The 18,599-nt window shown below is 46.4% G+C and overlaps 1 protein-coding gene across 10 annotated transcripts in view; it reads right to left on the bottom strand.

Moving 5' to 3' along the window:
* PPFIBP1 (PPFIA binding protein 1) overlaps positions 1-18,599 on the bottom strand; it is a 101,091-nt gene that overhangs the window by 57,981 nt on the left and 24,511 nt on the right. For all 10 annotated transcript variants that reach the window (XM_066183727.1, XM_066183733.1, XM_066183724.1 and 7 more), the window contains exon 2: positions 13,665-13,740. The gene's annotated coding sequence lies outside the window, so the exon portion shown is untranslated. The remainder of the gene's footprint in view (positions 1-13,664; positions 13,741-18,599) is intronic.

Here is an 18,599-nt window from a genome sequence, read left to right as displayed (position 1 = left end):
AGAGGGTGGCTAGAGGGTGGCAAGATATACCAGCTTCTGTGCTTCAATCAAAGACCTTTTTGGAACCAGTGAAGTAAGAGGATGATCCTAGAGCTGTCCTCTACTACCACGCCAAAAAACCCTACAGGAAACAAACCAACCAGAAGAATGCAAAACCCCACCCCAAATAACAGAAGTAAACGAATTACTGCATTTTCTCATCCTGAACTGGCAGCTTCCTCAGCAACCATGCAAATATGTGGGGCCAAATCCTTTGTGGTATACACGGAGACACTGGAGTTACCTGGAGATAATCCTGCATGCTTTCAAGCACCAAGTAAATTTTAAAATGTTGGTTCTTGCTTCATATATAACAGATCTATACAGATAACTATTTAAAACTATTGCCTCCTGTGCTTCCCTTTTTGGGGCTGAGTATTTTTCCGTGTTTACTGAGCCATCACTGGAGGGATGGTTTCTGGGAGGTTATATTTAGCTCTAAAGGACTAAAGATGTTTTTTCCCTGGCTAAAGTTAGGAAGGGATCCTCCCTTAGAGGAGGATCTTACACTAACTCTGCTGAACACAAAAAAGCACTGAGACAAGTCCAGTTTGGGCTTGCAGAAGACACTGGTGATGCAAAGGCCTCAGCCATGATGATCCTGCTGCTTAACATGTGAAAAATAAATCCAAAACTGTCATGAATGTTTGCTGTACATATACAACAGAACTACAGTTTCATCCCTGTTTAGGAAAAGAAACATGGCTTATTTCAGGATGGAAATTGTCACACATCTTCACGCTCCTGTCACAGTACAGCTCCTCTCAGGGATAACTCTATGTTTATTTACCACTCTATGGAAACAGGCTGCAGCAGGGGCATTTTGGCAGCTCTGCACGGCTGCCACTTCAGTTACTGGACAGAAATGGGGACAGCACTACATCACAAACACATTGAACTACTCACCGAAAAATCCACTGCTGCACCCACCCCTCCAGCAGTGCCACAAAACCCCTTCAGTCACCACCCTCCTTACAGTACCAAACCACCACTTACCTACATGGATTCATCCACTTGAAGGTTTTGCTGGCAAGACACAGAGACCATGGTGATTTACCTCCCAGAGGTTCAGGTCTTGTTGATAAACTCTGTTATTTTTGCAAATTAATTCCTATCATAGAAGCAGACTATGGTTTGGGTTGGAAGGGACATCAAAGCCCATCTCATTCCAACCCCACTGCCATGGGCAGGGACACTTGCTGCTATCCCAGGTTGCTCGGAGCTCCATCCAGCCTGGCTTTGGACACTGCCAGGGATCCGGGGCAGCCACAGCTTCTCTGGGCAACCTGTGCCAGGGCCTCACCGCCCTCACAGGGAACAATTTCTTCCTAATATCCCATCTAAACCTCCTCTCTGTCTGTGTGAAGCCAGTCCCCCTCGTCCTGTCACTCCAGGCCCTTGTCAAGAGTCTCTCTCCATCTTTCCTGTGGGCTCCCTTCAGGCACTGCAAGGCCACAATGAGGTCACCCCAAAGCCTTCTCTTCTCCAGGCTGAACAAGCCCAATTCCCTCAGCCTTTCCTCCCAGCAGAGCTGCTCCATCCCTCTGATGCCCTTGGTGTCCCTGCTCTGGCCTGGCTGCAGCAGCTCCCTGTCCTTGCTGTGCTGGGCCCAGGGCTGGGTGCAGCCCTGCAGGGGGGTCTCAGCAGAGCGGGGCAGAGGGGCAGAATCCCCCCTCCCCTGCTGCCCTGGGGCTCTGGGTGCAGCCCAGGATGCATCCCTTAACACCACTGTGATCCCTCCTGGTACACTACAGCTTTGGAAGTACTGAAATACCCTGGAAATCCTGCACTACTGAAATGTTATTTTGTTTGTATTTTATTTAATTTTATCTCTTCTCTCTGGTGACCAGGGACTGGACCTGAGGGAGCAGCACAGACCTGTGTTGGGAAGTTTAGGCTGGGGCTTTTACAAGCACACACACAACAAGAAGGGAAAAAAAAAAGCCAGGATAGGTATCTCTACAAGCAGAGATCTCTGGCAGAGGAAGTATCTGAGCCATGCTGTTGGATTTTAGGATTTGTTTTTTGACCTTTATTAAAACTTTTGGCAGTTCTAAGATTCTGTTTCCTGCAAATGTCTCAATGATCATAAATGCATTTAGGCCTCTCCTAGTATTTTAATGAAATATCAGTTCCTGCTCCTCTACTTGACTTGCAGGCAAAATCTGCCATTTTAAGAAGATAATCTTAAGCAGCTTTCTGAGAAATGTCAAGAATCCTAAACTGCCATTTCTGTACTCTGGTTTGGGGTGGATTTTTTTTTCCCTCTCCCCTAATATTCTATTTAAATTGTCCTTAAAAAGAAAATGGAGCATTGCCCAAGTTGTAGTAGCTTGATGTGCACTGTTTTACAGATTGCAAGATCTTAATCAATAATGTCAGCTAATTAAAAACCTTCCAAAAAGTAGGGGTTTAATTCCCTGCCGCACAACTGTGTCTAAAAAATCAAGACTTAGGAAAGTAACATGAACAAGACAACTACTTCCATGGCGTCCTGTTTTTCTGAACTAAGTCTCAGTATCAATGGAACAAAAGCTGATGTCCTGTCACACCCGTGACCATTGATGAGGAGTGGAAGGAAGAGATTTAGCACAAGTGTGCACTTGGCAGGGAAGAAAGAGGTGTGAATAGGGTACCGGGGATGTCTCCTAAGGCAGCCTGCTGAGTAAACAGGTAATGAAGCCAACCTGATCCGACCATGCACCTGAGGGCTTCAGGAGGAGACATTTACCACCAGCCCTACAGTGAGTGACCAGTGTCTTGTGCCCAGGGGGCAGCGCTCCAGCTACCCAGGGAGCTTGCAGGGGGAAGGAGGAAAACCGACAGATATGGGACAGAGGATTTCTTCAGGCCTGAAACCAATTCTGAGGAGCCAGATCATGGCCAAACAGCTGCAATCATCCTTCCAGCCAGAGGAAACAATTCCACACCGTTACTGGCGAGTTCCCATGCCACAGGCACTCCTCAGGCTGTACTCGGCTGTGGTTCTGACAGCTGAGACCATCTGCTCTGTACTCGCACAACACCTCAACCTGTGGCAGCCCTGCCCAAGACGCTCTCTTGGTACTGCAGCACTGTGGGCCAAGGTAGGAAACTTCCATCTTAGGTGGGGTCAACAATTTTGAACTTGTACACAGCAGCGTGCCAATAATATGCTGTAAAGCAGTCATTATTTTCCCAATTCCAGCTGCCAAACTCAAAAGAACTAACCTGACTGAAGACAGACATGCAGGCGAAATAAACTGGGCATTAAATCAAAAGAAACACAGCTTAGTTAAACCAGTCACCCTGAAGGGCTTAGGTTAAAAGCTGCTCACCTGAGCTGGAGCTCCTGTTACTCTGGTCTTCATGGCTATCTTAAGGGGTGAGCCTACCCAGGTAAAGCACACATTCTCACCAGTGGGAACATCTCACTCGTGGGAACTTTGCACCAGTGAGGAAAAAAGACAGCACTCCATGTGGCAGCAGCATCCAGGAATCTGAAGCACAGCTCCCCACTGCTAAAGCCAAGCTCATTGCAAGTGTATATTCAACTTGTGCCTGAGCAATTTTTATCTCATAAACAATCAACACTATACCCCTCTGCAGATGTCAAAACACTCCTTTCAAATCCTTTACAACTGGCCACAGTATGGGGGAAAGGAGAGTCAACTTATTTCTCATTGACACTAGAATTGTAGTAGTGTTCTTTTGAGATCAGAAATTACAAGTAACAACAGAAAAAGAGAAACACACCCAGCATGCATGTCAGAATGCACAGGGCATCACAAGGACGTCTGTGGTATCTCTGCATCAGCAGCCTGTTCCCTGGAAGCTTCTTGTCCAAGAACTGTGACCTAGCCTGGTGTTCCTTTGCTTGCAAGATCTGACAAGGTCCCAAGACGCTGGTGTGGCTGCGGGCCAGCAACCTGGTGCTCCAAGGAGGCACATGCAAATGTCTACTGAGGCCAACATGACCACACACGTTCCCTCCCCTGCTGTAACACCAGCAAGGCTCCAAACTCCTCGTGGATAACACAGAAGATAACACAGCCGTATCCCACTGCTCCCTGGCGTGGGTCACAGCATTCACTACAGCTGTCACAACACTCTGTGAATTATACACAGCACACACCCTTACCAACACAAACCTCAGAGCTGTCTCCATGTTCTGTGGCAGCAGAGATTAACAGATGCTGACAACTGATCAGATAGGGGAAGCATTAGAGGAGACAGACGCAGCCCATTACTGCTGTTTGTTGTGTACCTACACGGTTTCTCACTGTCAGAACTGACTGCACTCATAGTTTCTCCTGATGTAGCAATGTTGTTGAGCTCCCCATTCCCATCCTCCCAACAGGCAGCTATTTCTGCCCCTGCCTTTAGTGACAGGGGGATAATCACTGGCTGACAACATCCTGCTAACAGGAAAACACAACACTGCATCCAGGCACCAGGGAACTCCTTGGCACCAGGCATCTGATCCAGGTGAGCACTTGCAGGAACTATCCAGAGGACACAGTACCACGTTCGTGCTGGATTGTGCACTTCACTCCTCCCAATTCCCTGCCCAGAGCACTGCAGAACAGCTGGCAGAGATTTTATGAATGGCAGCACAGCTGCAAAGAAGGTCCTAAGGGAAATTATGGGATAGACTACAGAGGAGTGGGAACATGCAAGCATAGCTACTCTGGGATGCAAAGGTGTTTTGTTTATATATGATACACCCCTTGATAACAAAAATATGAGAAGAGAAGGTTTCATACAGATCCCATATCAGCCTTCTAGTATCTGATGAGGGCCTATAAGGAAGCTGGAGAGGGAGTCTTCATTAGGAACTGGAGTGACAGATAAGGGGGAATGGCTTCACACTGACAGACAGCAGGGTTAGACTGGATACTGGGGAAAAAACTGTTCCCTGTGAGAGTGGGGAGGCCCTGCCACAGGGTGCTCAGAGAAGCTGTGGCTGCCCCTGGATCCCTGGCAGTGTCTAAGGCCAGGTTGAATGGGGCTCTGAGCAACCTGGGATAGTGGAAGGTGTCCTGTCCACGGCGGGGGGTTGGAATGAAATGGTTTTTGAGGTCCTTTCTAACTCAAAACCATTCTGCAAGTCTGTAAATTTCACTAGTGCCCAAAATCTGTAAGGGAAGCAATAAAACACTAGCACATTGTTGCACTGTGAAGGAGAGGGTGAGAAAGGGCAAGGGCCAAGACAAGGGCAAGGGAGGAACTGTGGAAATCTCTGCTGATGTCTTGGAGCAAAAAGCAACCAAATCCACAAAGAGGCTCCTGCAAATACTTGCAAGCTGCTAATTTGCTCTGTTGCCAGACTATTCTGGGACTGAAACACTGACAGTCAACAAAGCTCTTCCTCAGACAGGGATGCAGCATTCCCACCTATCAGAGTTTCATCTCCTGTAGGGAGCTGGGAACAGATACAGTGAGACCAGAGTTGCCGTAAGGTCAGTTTTGGTATTCCCGGCAACGCTGCAGCACCCCATGGGATGCACCACTCTATTTTCTGCCCCCACAGGGACAGACAGCTGTTCACTGCCCAGATGGCAGAACCAGGATGGCTGCTTTACCACTGCCATCCCCCACTGTCCCTCAGGCACAGTGACACCCAGGGCACGTCAAGCCTCGGCCACTCGGCATCAAGCCAAGCAGGCAAACCAGCCAAAACACCCCTGGCACTGAGCCCTGGGAGTGCAGCCAGGAATGGCTGCCCAGTCCTGCAGCACAGTTGAACTTTCCAAATATTTTGAACAGCTCCTTATCAGCAAAGCAGCTTTGCACCAGCTCAGCATTTCACAGTGTTTATAATCTGGTCCCCTTAAATTGGATTGACAGCCGAGCAGAACCACAGCCTGAAATAGCGAGTCTCTCTGTCGGCACAGGAGCTTTTCAGCAAGACCCACCCAGCCTGAGATCAGCAAGTTGCACAAGCCCACATTTGATGTCAAGCATGTTTCTAATGCCACTGAAGTCAATGATGCTGAGAACATGCTTAGCACTGGCTGCCTGTTTGACCAAGTGACCAAAACAGGACCTCAAAATACAAATCCTGGCAGCTTTGTGCAACCTGTGGGTGCTATCAGTAATAAATAGCAGCCCTCTCTTCGCCTTAACTGACTTTAGACCATCCGACAGACACGGCCTCTGCCACAAACACAACATGAGCAAATCTCCACAAACATCCTGATCATTGTGGTGACAATGTGCCTTCCTTCTCCACTTAGAGGCACCACCAGAGCACAGCTCTCTGGTGTGGGTGTGTTTGCGACCACAGAAAACACAGAAGTTCCAAAACTCACACCATGTCTGCAACAAAGACACGTTCACTTCCAATATGGATCTTGCTCCACATCACTCTGGTTCGGTGTGACACCACCATCACAAAGAAAAGTAGCCTGTTTACCAAGGTGTTTCAAGGCAAAATTTACCTAGGGCTACGCAGAGCCACTGTTACTGCATACAGAACACAAACCAAAACTCACTCAGTGAATCAGGGCAAACAAGTGCTGCTCTGTTGCACTGAGGGAGTTCACAGGGTGGGAGAGCAGCTGTGTCTGGGAAAAGGAATGAATCATGGAGAGCCTCCACTGAAGGAAGTTCACCCATCCACCCAGCGCCCAGACAGCACCTGAGCTAAAAGTTAACAGCCTGTGCCCCACATGGTGGGGAGAAAACAAGCACTGGCCACTGAGTCATCACCCCTTGGGGACATCCTGCAGTATTACCAGCCTTAGTGTATCAGGGACTGACTTTATTAGCCACTGATGCTTATATGACTATTGCTTCCACTGCTGTTACTTAAGAACAGTTGCTAAGGGCATGAGAAAAAGTCCCCCCTTCAGGTGTAGGACTGTCGGCTTGGAAAGTGCTCCAGACATTAGAGATCTTGGATGATGCCCACCTGCCAGAGCAAGGATGATCCCACTCCCAAATTCTCAACTTGTCCCAACCGGTGCTGCCCACTGTAGGTCCCAGAGGAACAACTTAATCTCCCTCCAACAGGGTGCTGGAGGGTGTAAGTCTAAATCCCTACAGCTTAATAATGCACCTCCAATTGGTGGGCAATGACCTACTCAGGGTGAGGAAAGAAGGGTGTTTCCCAACTACCCCTTTACACACCTCAGAAGAGGTTTAACAGAGAAGGATCAGGCCTTTGGAATATGGCAATTGTTGTGCTATCCTAGAGAAACAGATGGAATTCTCTGGCCTTACCATTACACTAAACACTAGATGATTCAACTGAATTTGTTCTCCCCTCATGATGGTAAGGCTATTTCCTACTTTCTTCCAGTAACTCAGATTTGTCTATGTCCTATTTTTGGTTTCTAAATTAAGAATATTGCTTATTACCAGATTATATGGCATTTATTCTGAGGAGCAAGAGATACTGATGCAGCTAAAAATTCAATATAAACACCCTGTGGATGTAAGCCATGACATTAATATACCGGATTAATGAGCACTAAGAGGAATTTCTGATGTAGGGCACATGACCCTCCCTCCATTTCAAAAGCAATTATTTTAATACCACAATTTCAAAGTGTGATGTGTCCTTGAAAACACTGGCAGACAGACAGCTTTATCAAAAAAGCTTCCAAATCCTTGGAAGGATAATTTCAGGTGCATCTCTGGTTTTGAGATAAGAGAACACCTGGAGCAAGTGTGTGGGCTGGCCAGCAGATAAGCAGACTGGGACAAACACCAATTTAATGCAGAGTGGGTCTGAGCCTCCCTCAGAAAAAGGGGAAAGACTGGACACAGAGCTCCTGCTCCAGCCCATCTCCAGCTGCATCCAGCACTGCTCCTACTGCTGTCACTGCCAGGTTTCTGGAGCGCTCTCACTGCTCAGAGTGGCCCTTGCCTTTCACACCTTGTCACCCACCCCTTGATATTTTCCAGATACATCAGCCTGGAAGCCACTTCCTTGCTCATTTTAGATGGCCAGCTTACGGCTGGAACCCCTGCAGAGAGCACAGCCCAGGTTCCCCAGTCATCACTTGTCAGACTTGGACCGTGCCACCTCAGCCTTTCAAACACAGGAGAAATAGGGAGCTTGCCAATTTGCAGTGAGGAGAGCTGAAAAAATATCAACAGTCAGTTTTCCACTCAGTGTTTTCTGACAGTGAGTTTGATGACTCAGGGAAAAAAAAAAAAAGCCCCATCCAACCCTCCCTGGGCAACCAACCTTCCAGCCCTTCCAGCCAGTTGGTCCCTTCCTCTTAATTTCAGATACCTAAGGAACACCCAGAGATCCTAAAGGATCTCAACAAAATTCCGTGGGGATCTACATGATCCGAGCAATTTGCCCTGGGTGTGTTCTTGGAGGCATGCACCACTTTTGAACACAATACCTCAAAAAAAAAAAAAAAAAAAAAAAAAAAAACAAAAAAAAAAAAACACCAAAAAACAGAACACAAAATTAAAACAAACACAACGGAACAACCCCAGACGCACATGCAGGCCCCCACATGCTGAGCTGCTGACATTTTTCCTAAGTAGCTGAAATCAAAATCTAGTGAGAGAAGCTGTCAGGTGACAAAGGAGAGACACTCAGACCCCACCACAAGTACTCACACCCTGCAAGCAAGGCATGAAAGCCTTCACCAGTTGCTGTGCACTCCCTGCTGCAAAATCCAGGTCCTGGCTCAGCCTTGAGGGCTTCCCAAGCCCAGTGAGGGAAAAACATCCAGATCCTTAAAAAGTCAGCAGACAAGTAATCAGCAATTTGGGTGTCATGAGAAACAGAGGATGATACCAGAGCCCTGGGAGCATAGAGCAGTTCAGGACAGCTCTGCCCAACACTGGGAAGGAGCATGCACAAATGAGCTCCCAGCCATATAAGAAAATCAAAGAAAAATGAAAATAAAAAATACTGGCTGTGATACCTTGGTGCTGCTGTCCATCGCTGAAGGCCTCATCTAAGGCATCAGGATATCCGTCCCACCCATCAGAAACAGAAAACTAAATAAAATCTTGGAACTAAATCTTGAGCCCCCAAAAAAGGCTCTGTAAAGTTTTGCATCCCCCAAAAGAGCACATGGCTGGAGACAGCTGCTTTCTCCACTGCCTTCACTAGCACAGCATGCCCAGAATAAAGTTGTGTTAAGCCATGCAAGGCTTTTTGCCAGAAAGTTTATCAAACAAGGCATCTGAAGCCAGTCAGAAGGTGGCCAGGGAGCCTGCAGAGAAGCAGCCATGAGATTTTCCTAAAGAAAATGAAGGAATTCTTCATGTGATTGCCATGCTCCTCTGCACCTAGCAGATTATCGGTTCTCCCCAAGAGGACTACCCTGTCCTAACACTGCCCAGTGCTCCAAAGCAACTTCGTAAAAAGCCAGAACTCCTGAAAAAAAAAAGAAGTTTTAACTAACTTCTGGCAAGTAGGCAACAAAATTGTTACCATGACTTCCTCTGTAACAGGGTGCCTAATCCCTCAGTTTACTGCCCACAGCACTCACATTTTCTATACGCCATGCAACACATTTGGGGGTCTTGTCAGTTCATTAAGCAGCTGGAAATCAAGACCTATAGCCTAGTGCAGTTGTATGAAATTATTTCTGCAAATGACAGTAATTCCACACACCACTTTGAGCCAACAAGTTCCACTACAGTCCACGGGAGGGGAAAAAATATCTTAGCATGGCATGTGGTGGACGAAACAAGAAAGATCAGCTGCTATGTGTTGACACAGTTCCCATTTTGAGGCTCACTTTTCCCATCTTAGTCTCAGATGGAAAACAAGATGGGGATAAAAGTATTCCCAAATAATACAGAAAAGGTGTCCCCTGCTTCTGGTTTGAGAGGAAAGAGGAGGGGGTAGAGAGATCGCCCAGACAGCAGGGAGTGACACCCCACAAACCTAACCCCATTAGCATGCTGCTTCACCTTTATAAAACTTCAGACAATTCCTCACACACCCCCAACCACTCACTAAGAAGCGACAACCACATCAGTCAGTGAGAAAACTTATTTATAGGGAAAAAAAACAAGTCACCAAAAAAGCACCACCAGGAAATGCACTTAAATAAGTAGTTAAGAAGGTTAGGAAAGATCACTACATCTCCCTTTGTGTCAACCTGAATCAAACTTTCTTTTGCTTCGGAAGAAGTCAGGAAGGTGGGAACTCAAATTGACCTTGTTTCTCTTTCCATGGCCTAAGCTCACTTGACTTCTTGTTCACTTTCCCATCTGTAAAATGGGGGAAAGGAGAAGCTAAAACACAATGTTATAGGAATTATTCCATCCATAGCCACAGAGTTCTTTGAAGATGCAAAGTGCCAAGCATTATCACTAGATGAAGAAATGATATATTTTCTCCCCCAAGCTATACAGAGGAAGAAAAAAGCCATGCAAACAGCCAACTGTATTCCTAATGAGATGCAATACTCAAAAAGTGGGACATCTTAAAACAGATTGGACAATCTTTTTCCAGCTCACAAAGATTATTCCCAATACATAAACCTCAGAGGATTATAAATGCAAGCAAAGAAACTTAGCTTTTGATGAGATTTCTGCAGACAAAATAAGCTTGTCTAAATAAACAGGGAAAATGTGTGTTTTCGGTCTTAAAGAGAGCAAAAAGAGTTTTTCAAAGAAGAAGGGAAGAAATGAAATCAGGTTTGCAAGCTTTGTGAGGGACGAATTTACGTTTTCCAAATATAAAGCAATTTCCAGGACCGGGAAAGTCAATAAAATAGGAAGAGCCGGATGCGAGGAAGGCAGAAAAACGCCGTGTGCAGCAGAGGGGTCACATGCTGGATAAACAGGGCAGGCTGCGCACTGTTTACAGATAAATACATCCCCCTCTCTGCAGAGATTTATGTGTATTAGAGAGCCACCATCAGAACTGTGGGTGAGCAGAACTTTAAGTTACATTAAGGTTATCCAAACCACATCACATAAAATGTGAGGAGCAAAAGCACGATAACATGCTTCTTCTCTGCAAGAAGCAGTGTTTCCTCTCAAACGAAGGGGAGCAAAAAGACACCAAAAAAATCCCCCCCACAGCCTGCCTGGGGACTCTCCCATGCCCCAACCACGGGCTTTGCTGCACCTCCCATAAACATGCAGAACAGCCACAGGCTCTGGGGAAATGTTTGAAATTATTACTATTTTGAGCACAATTTAGTTTAGCACAACTATTAAAAGCCCAAGAAAAGCTGTGTGTGGGCTGGGCCCTGCAGGACAAGTCATCAAGTGCCAATAATGGAATACACAGAAGTAGCCTTGTGCTTTTTTCCCCCCATATTCAATGTGACATTGGGGGGGGGGGGAAACCCAACAAATACTGATTTTTGCCTCTTGCACACAGGCACTGTAAGAGGGTAGACTGGACACTATTTCAGTGTTGCATGAGAGGCTCTGTCTCAGCTTTAGACACACCATAAATCTGCTGCCACCAAGCCCAGACCTAACCTGGAGCCGGTGTAGGAGGGTGAAGACACACCTGCAAACCTGCAGGGTTTTGCTAGGAGAGAGCAGGAGCTGCAGGGAGTACGACTGACTCTGGCTACGTGGACTTGGCCAGGTTTCTGTGTCTTCATGGCAGCAAGCTGAAGCGGCTGTCTCTGCTAAGGCTTATTTTAAAGGCCTTATTTAGCTTTTCTGGATTATTTATACATGTGGCCTTACTGTGGGGCAAGGCTGAACTGGCAGCAGCATGTTTAACATGGAGCGAGCGAGGGAGGGAACAGCGGGACGGAAATCCATGCTTTTATGGATAAATAGAGGCTGTGGGCAGAGGCACTGAAACTCCAGTCTGAACACATTGGTGTATTCTGTGCGGTGAGATTGGAGGTCAGACATCTGTGCTGAACTCGTGGTAACCCAGCAAAGAAGCCCATGTTCCTCTCCATCTGGAAGAAGCAGCCAGCACCCCAAAACACAGCCCCCTTCCCTGTCACTCAGCGCTGAGTCAGGCACGGGAATTTCCTGCCATCTCGTCAGGAGAGGCTCTTATTTATCTGTTTAATGGGGAATGCAAGGAGCAGCTGGAGAAATCAGGCTTTTCAGACTGATTGCTGAGGGCAACAGGTCTGACTGCTCCAAATGCCAGAGACCTGCCAGTACTAGAGCCACAGGAATGGAAAAGGGAGGACTGAGCACCCGCTACTACAGCCCTGGATGGACATGGACACTCACACCCCCTCCCAGGGAGCAGCAGCACTGGTGACAGGGAAAACCAGGCAGATTTATATCCCAGGCCTTCTGCTGCTCCCAGGGACAGGGGATCAGCACAGCATCTGGGGAGGAAACAGGGAGAGACCTTCAGCAAAGGCAAGACATGCACATGGTGCTGCCAGCAGATTGAAAGTCTCCAAACACACATCCAGCAGAACGTGGCTGCCAGCCAGCATCAGACTTTTAACCATGCTTTTACAGCCACGATGGATGCAAGTCCAGTTGGAGTATAATCCCACCAATCCTGATAAGCAGTGATAAAACTGAACAAATGTGACCAGGATGGGACACAACAGGTGACAACCACTAGCGAAGCCAGTAGACCAGTGATTAAAAACCCAGGGAATAAAAGCTTTTGACAGTGGAGTTTAGGGCTTCTGAAAACAAGGAGCAACAACACACACTTTTTTCCAGGTCTGGTGCAAGACTTTGGGCAGCTGTGAATCCCAGAGAGAGCTCAAGCACAGTGATTTAGTGTGGGAAGGGTTGAAGAGCCACAAAGAAGCACTCCAAGGGCTATGAAGAGGGTAAGGGAGTAAAATAAGGGAAATGGTATTTTAAATGAGACACCAGTCCTCACATCCTGTGAGACTGGGACCCCAGCTGTGGAGTTATGGGATGAGCACATCCCAGCCATGGGTCAGCAACCTGACCCACCTCTCCAGCTGGAATTTAGGATGCTAAATCATACCACAACATCCAAAACAAAGTAGATGAGGGCTAACCATTCCCAAAACAAGACTGCTAGCTCTGACATGCACTAGGCTACTTGGATCAAATCAGTCTAGACCGAATGCAAAATGCTGTTCCTTGAAGCCAACAGAACTGGGACGCTTCCAAAGGATCTCATAACACATACTCTGCTTTGCTGAATGCATTTTCTCATAAACTTACCCCAGTAATCTGAAAGCTCTTGGCAGTTTCACTGCACGTTGCCATAGACCTGCTGAGTCAGATTAACTGCACATGCACAGCTGCATCACTCAGTCACAGCATGTCCAGGGGGATCTTGTGCTGGAGCTGAACCCTCCAAACTGGGGTGCACTGGCACTGCTTGAACCCTTCATATGCCACAGAACAGCTCCAGTGATCATTTCAGTTTTGCTTCTTGGATAATCTAAATATACTTCATTACTCTGCCACAGTCCACACCTTAACCCTAAATCCATTGTCATTAAAATGAGAGTTTCCACATTTCTCTGACTCTAAATGACAGCTAAGACTGTGTTAAGTAAGGACCATCCTTTAAAAGATACAAAACCAATGGATATCTGCAGAAGCAGACTGACATTTTTCTGCAGCTCTTACTGGAAATCATATACAGCATCATTTTAATGACATTTGAAATGAAAGCCCAAAGGAGCTGTTGTGTAAGGTATCAAAAAGCAAAAAAAAAAAAAGCAGATAGTAGATAATAGACAACAGCAATGCAGTGGGTTTAGATTACTCACCTACAGGAGCAGACTTAGTGTTGATCTCCACTGTCACTCTTGAACAAGTACCACTGATCCATATAAACTTTCAACACTGAGAAAAAGAGAAATAGAGATTTTGATTAATCACTCAAAGCCTGAAATGACTTAACAGTGACATCTTGTAAAAGTTAATATCAAGTGACACAGGATACAGGAAGCACTGTGGATGATGTACATAACAGCATTTAAAAAAAGCTAATACCAAGAGATTAAAGGATGACAGTCGATGTACAAAAAGGAAATGAGCTTTTTAATTCCAAATAATTCCCAGTAAAATTTTTTCTCAGTATCTCTACATTACATAGTTGGCCTGTGCCTGCCATTGACCTCCCCAGCTGATCACACACATATAGCACAAAACAAAGGTGAATAATGCCTGGCAAGGCTTCCTTCTCACTACTGCGACCTAAAAAAACCCCAAACAAACACCCAATGTTGCTGAACATCTGAAAATCAGGGTGTGGAGGAAAGCCAGTGGGAGTCAGAGCAGCCTATAGCACAGCACCAGCCCCACAACTCACTCCCGACAACTTGAGTTCCTGAGTCTCTGCTATGACTATTTTGGTAAATCAAAGATGTTCTCTGTTCCTGTGGTTTGACAGGAAGTTTTAGTCTCGGATACTCCCATCTACAGACTGTGGACAAAAGAGGAGCTATTTGGTATGGGAAAATTGACTAAACTGTTCCAGGAGAAGGTTCTGAGTAAGCTTTGTATCTGAAATGCAAAAGGGAAGTTTGGGGAATAAAACTTCAGGCTAATAACCAAAAACTTCCAAACCTATGCAGTTACACGAGCTCCCATTAGAAGAGGCTTTAGAGTAAGTGACTCAAATACAAGCGCCCAGTGAAATACGGTTGGTAGAAGGATGGAAACAACCAGGAACACCCCAGTTTACCCCCACCTGCAACACTTCACTGGCACACTGAGACACTGCTCTCCAAGCAAAAATCATGCCATGAGCAAGAGCAGGATTTTAAGACAAACAAGTAACATGATCAGGAAGCAAAGAATCAGCTCAAAAATGAAGGAATAAAGGCATGCTGACTAGCTGTTGACTTGTTGCAACAAACTGCAAATATCCAGAGGTTGTAAACTGGAAGACAGAGAATTCAGCCCTTGTATGACTGGGAGGGGAAAAAAAACCCCAAATGTTTCAGGGCTATACACTAAATGATCTCAGGGCACACAAATGATTGGGTGCTCGTTACTTCTTAGAACAGTTTTTTAGAGTAGATTGAATAAAACCACCAGGGGAAAAAAAAAATGACACAGAACTAAGCAAGACATAGGAGCCTGTGCAAGCAGACTCTGTCACAGGACTGGGGCTCCAGGCTATTGCAACAGAATAATTATGTACTGAGCCCTGTGCAATGCAGGGAAAAAACATCTGCCAGATGGAAAAAGACACAAAATGTGGTAGGCAGGGAAAAAAAAATATTTGAGGTTTCTATAAAGGGCACTGCAGAATGTCATGTATGAAACTGCAAAGCTGGAGAAAAGAAATTAGTTAACCGTGTTATTTTAAGCCTGCCTGAAGTAATATGAAGGGTCGAAATGGAAAACCAATAATTAGATGGAGCTTCTCCCCTTCATTACAAATATCTGACTGGAGCTGAGGCTCCCAGATTGACAGGACCTTTGGGATGCCCGTTGCCCAGGCTGCCAGGACACACAGGCAGCAGTTGGGCAGGGGAAGGAGACGTGGAGCGCGGTGGCTGTGGGATTCTGCAGCTGCACCTTTGCAGAGTGGGAGTGACCACCACTGCCCGTCACAGCTGGCCTGGCCCTCCTGCTGCAGCCACCAGTGCAGCCCCAACTCCCTCATCGTCCTCTACAGCGCAGGGAAGCCCCAGCAGCTGTTCAGAACCAAGCTCCCTGCTGGGTTTTCCCTCCCTCCATCACTGCAGGAGACTCACACTCCCCACAAGGGCCATTCTCCAGACTGAGTTACTACTCCCTAGCACGGGTGGTAGTACCACAACCCTAACCCAAGCCTCTCCACCATAACTATTTTGGTAAATCAAAGATGTTCTTTGTTACTCTGGTTTGACAGCAAGTTTAGTCATTTCCTTCTCGACAGAGGCAGAGTTACACACACGCAGCCCACACCTCGGGCAACCTGTATGGCCACTGGCTGGCTGACGAGGAAGGGAACGTGTCCCTGCATTCCTCAAAAGGGAACAAACTGCCTCAGACACAAGGATTCAGTTTGTTCCCAAGGCTGCTAGGGAAGTGGGCTTCATTTCCTCTTCCCCCGCTTCCTTCCTTCCTCAAACTCAATTTAATTTTGACTAATGAACTTACGGCGCTGATTTTGGCTGGGACAGAGTTAATTTTCTTCACAGTGGGTAGTTTGGGCTAAATTTTGGATTTGTGCTGCAAACAGTGGGAATAACACAGGGATGGTTTAGTTCTTGCTGAGCAGGGCTTGCACAGAGCCAAGGCCTTTTCTGCTCCTGACCCCACCCCACTTGAGGGGCTGGGGTGCACAGGGAGCCGGGAGGGGGCACAGCTGGGACTGCTGACCACAACTGACCAAAGGGACATTCCAGACCACATGTGGCATCATGCTCAGTATATAAAGCTTGGGGTGGATGTTCGGAGTGCTGGTGTTCATCTTTTCAAGTCACTGTTACCTGTGACAGGGCCCTGGTCTCCTGGGGATGGCTGAACCCCTGCCTGCCCATGGAAAGTGGAGAATGAATTCCTTGCTTTGCTTGTGAATGAATTCCACAGCTTCTGCTCTCCCAATTACACCATCTTTATCCCATCCCATAAACTTTGTCACTTCTACCCTTCCAATCCTCCCCCTGATCCCACCAGGAAAGGAGTGAGTAAGTGACTTTTTGGGGTTTAGTTGCTGGTTGGGACTACCAGCAACTACCAGACACCCTCTAATCCTAAGCTAAAGTAACTCCTCTTGCACACCCTCACCTCTGAAGACTGTTTACAGAAGTATTTCCTATAGGACCGGCTGTGATGTTCATCCCAGCATTTCTCCAGCCTGAACAGGGTACTGGTTATGGAGATCCAGGGGGCTTCACCCTGTGCCCTGCATTAGGATGCCAGGAAGGCTGACAGCCCCAGGGAAAGTCTGGAGTTCAGGACGATGAGTGAAAACTGGGACTTGTCGGGACTTCTGGGAAAGGGTGGGGCTTTTCTGGTTTAACTGGAAGGGTAAATTATCAACCAAGAACAGGAGCTGAGGGAATAGCTGCTCCCATGTCACACACAGCCCTGACCTGAGGGCACACAGGCAGCCGGGGGCTCTCCAGCCTCGACTGCAAGAGCAAAGCCCTCCACCGAGTTCAACCCACGGACACTTTCAGTATGAAGAAAACAACCTCCCAGAAAACCACACTCACAATCAAAAGCCAGTTGTTAGGAATAACCATGCAATAAGAGCAGGACTAGGCAAACCAGGAGAGAGTTAATTGGGTCTTTGCTTTCATAGAGAGAACATCATGAAGTATAAACACCCTGGGGGGAACCTCTCCAGTATCCCCAGGAAAGAAAGGTGCACGATATGGTCTTCTTTTTCTTCTCCAGACTCTAATTTCATAACCAGGAAGAAAATGCAAATCCTAATCCCACAATCTTGTATGTTCAGAAGTAGTATTTTACCTTGCCAATCAAATGTTTTCTGCAATAGCCACCTATTTTTCAAATTCAAGATGCATAACTGCATGCAATTCATTATGCACTGTGTGAATTTAAACAGCACACAGCCCTGTGCTCAAAGACCTGAAAAATTCACATGTTGCTTTGTGTTTAGGGGCACAGCTTAACGAGAAAGTTGCAGCACTATTTCTTTGCTTTGTGATTCATAGGAGCTTTGTTTCAGGAACATTTCCAGAAGAATGCAAGAGCACTGCAAGCAAATTGTCTGATTCATGTCTGTTCTTTACTAGATAAAAGTAAAGATCTGTTTTGCCTAATCATTTCTGATCAAGAAAAGCAGGGCTTTGAAATGTAAGATCTGAAAGAGCCCCTCCTCTCTACTAAAAGCTCAAAAATGACTGTGTAACATGGGACCCCAGTAGTCACAGCACATTTCAAATTACTGCTACTTCCCACACACTTGCCTCGTGTCTGCTTGTTTGTGTTTCAATTAAAAATCTATTATGACGTTCTTCCTACGTTTTAAAAAGAAATTTCCACAGGCAACAGGATTCAAAATTACTGAGGAAAAATTATTAACATGTACAATTCCAAGGAAGTCACTGATGCAAGCTGATTGTGTCCAGCTATCTTGCCTGGGAAAGGCGGGAGAAGGATTTAAAGCCAAGAAGCAAAGCAAGGAAGAAACACTAACAGTTTGAATGATCTGGAGAGCTAATGGTTTTCCATGGAAAAAGCCATTGATGCAGTCTTATTTTGGAACACTAATGGCACAATTTTTTGTAAAAGGCCTTTGGGCAAAAGCTGGTTTGAATTGGAATGGAGGCAATCAGGACTGCAGCTTGAATGGTTTCCTCACATCTGTATACACCATCCATCCACGCCAAGTATCACCCACCAACACAGCCTCCCTCACCTTTAAATCACCCTATCCCAGGATGCATTTTTCATCTGCTGCAGACCATGTAGCAGATCTCTTATTTATGCTGGGACAGGCTAGCTGCATTCAGACAAATTAGGCAAGAACAGAAAACACAGATGTTTGGGCCCTTATCTTTATTTTTGGTTTCTGGAAGGCCACAGACATTCTGACACAGGCAAAAATCAAACAGCATCAATGGTAACAAGTCAATCTGGTTTTGGGTCTTACTGCACCCACAGCTGAAACCCAAAACTTGTGCATTTACAAGTGCCAGACTTGAGCTTAAAAAAACAAGTTTTGATCCAAACCCAGGGGGTCTGGCACACCTAAAGGGGCCTGAACAAAACTAACCACATCATTAACTCCA

The sequence above is a fragment of the Chamaea fasciata genome, unplaced genomic scaffold (assembly GCF_029207755.1).
Source record: "Chamaea fasciata isolate MVZ Bird 193981 ecotype frontalis unplaced genomic scaffold, bChaFas1.0.hap1 SCAF_5, whole genome shotgun sequence".
In the NCBI taxonomy this organism is placed as follows: Eukaryota; Metazoa; Chordata; class Aves; order Passeriformes; family Sylviidae; genus Chamaea; species Chamaea fasciata.
Note: the sequence above shows the minus strand (reverse complement) of the source record. Positions and strands in the feature narration are given on the sequence as shown.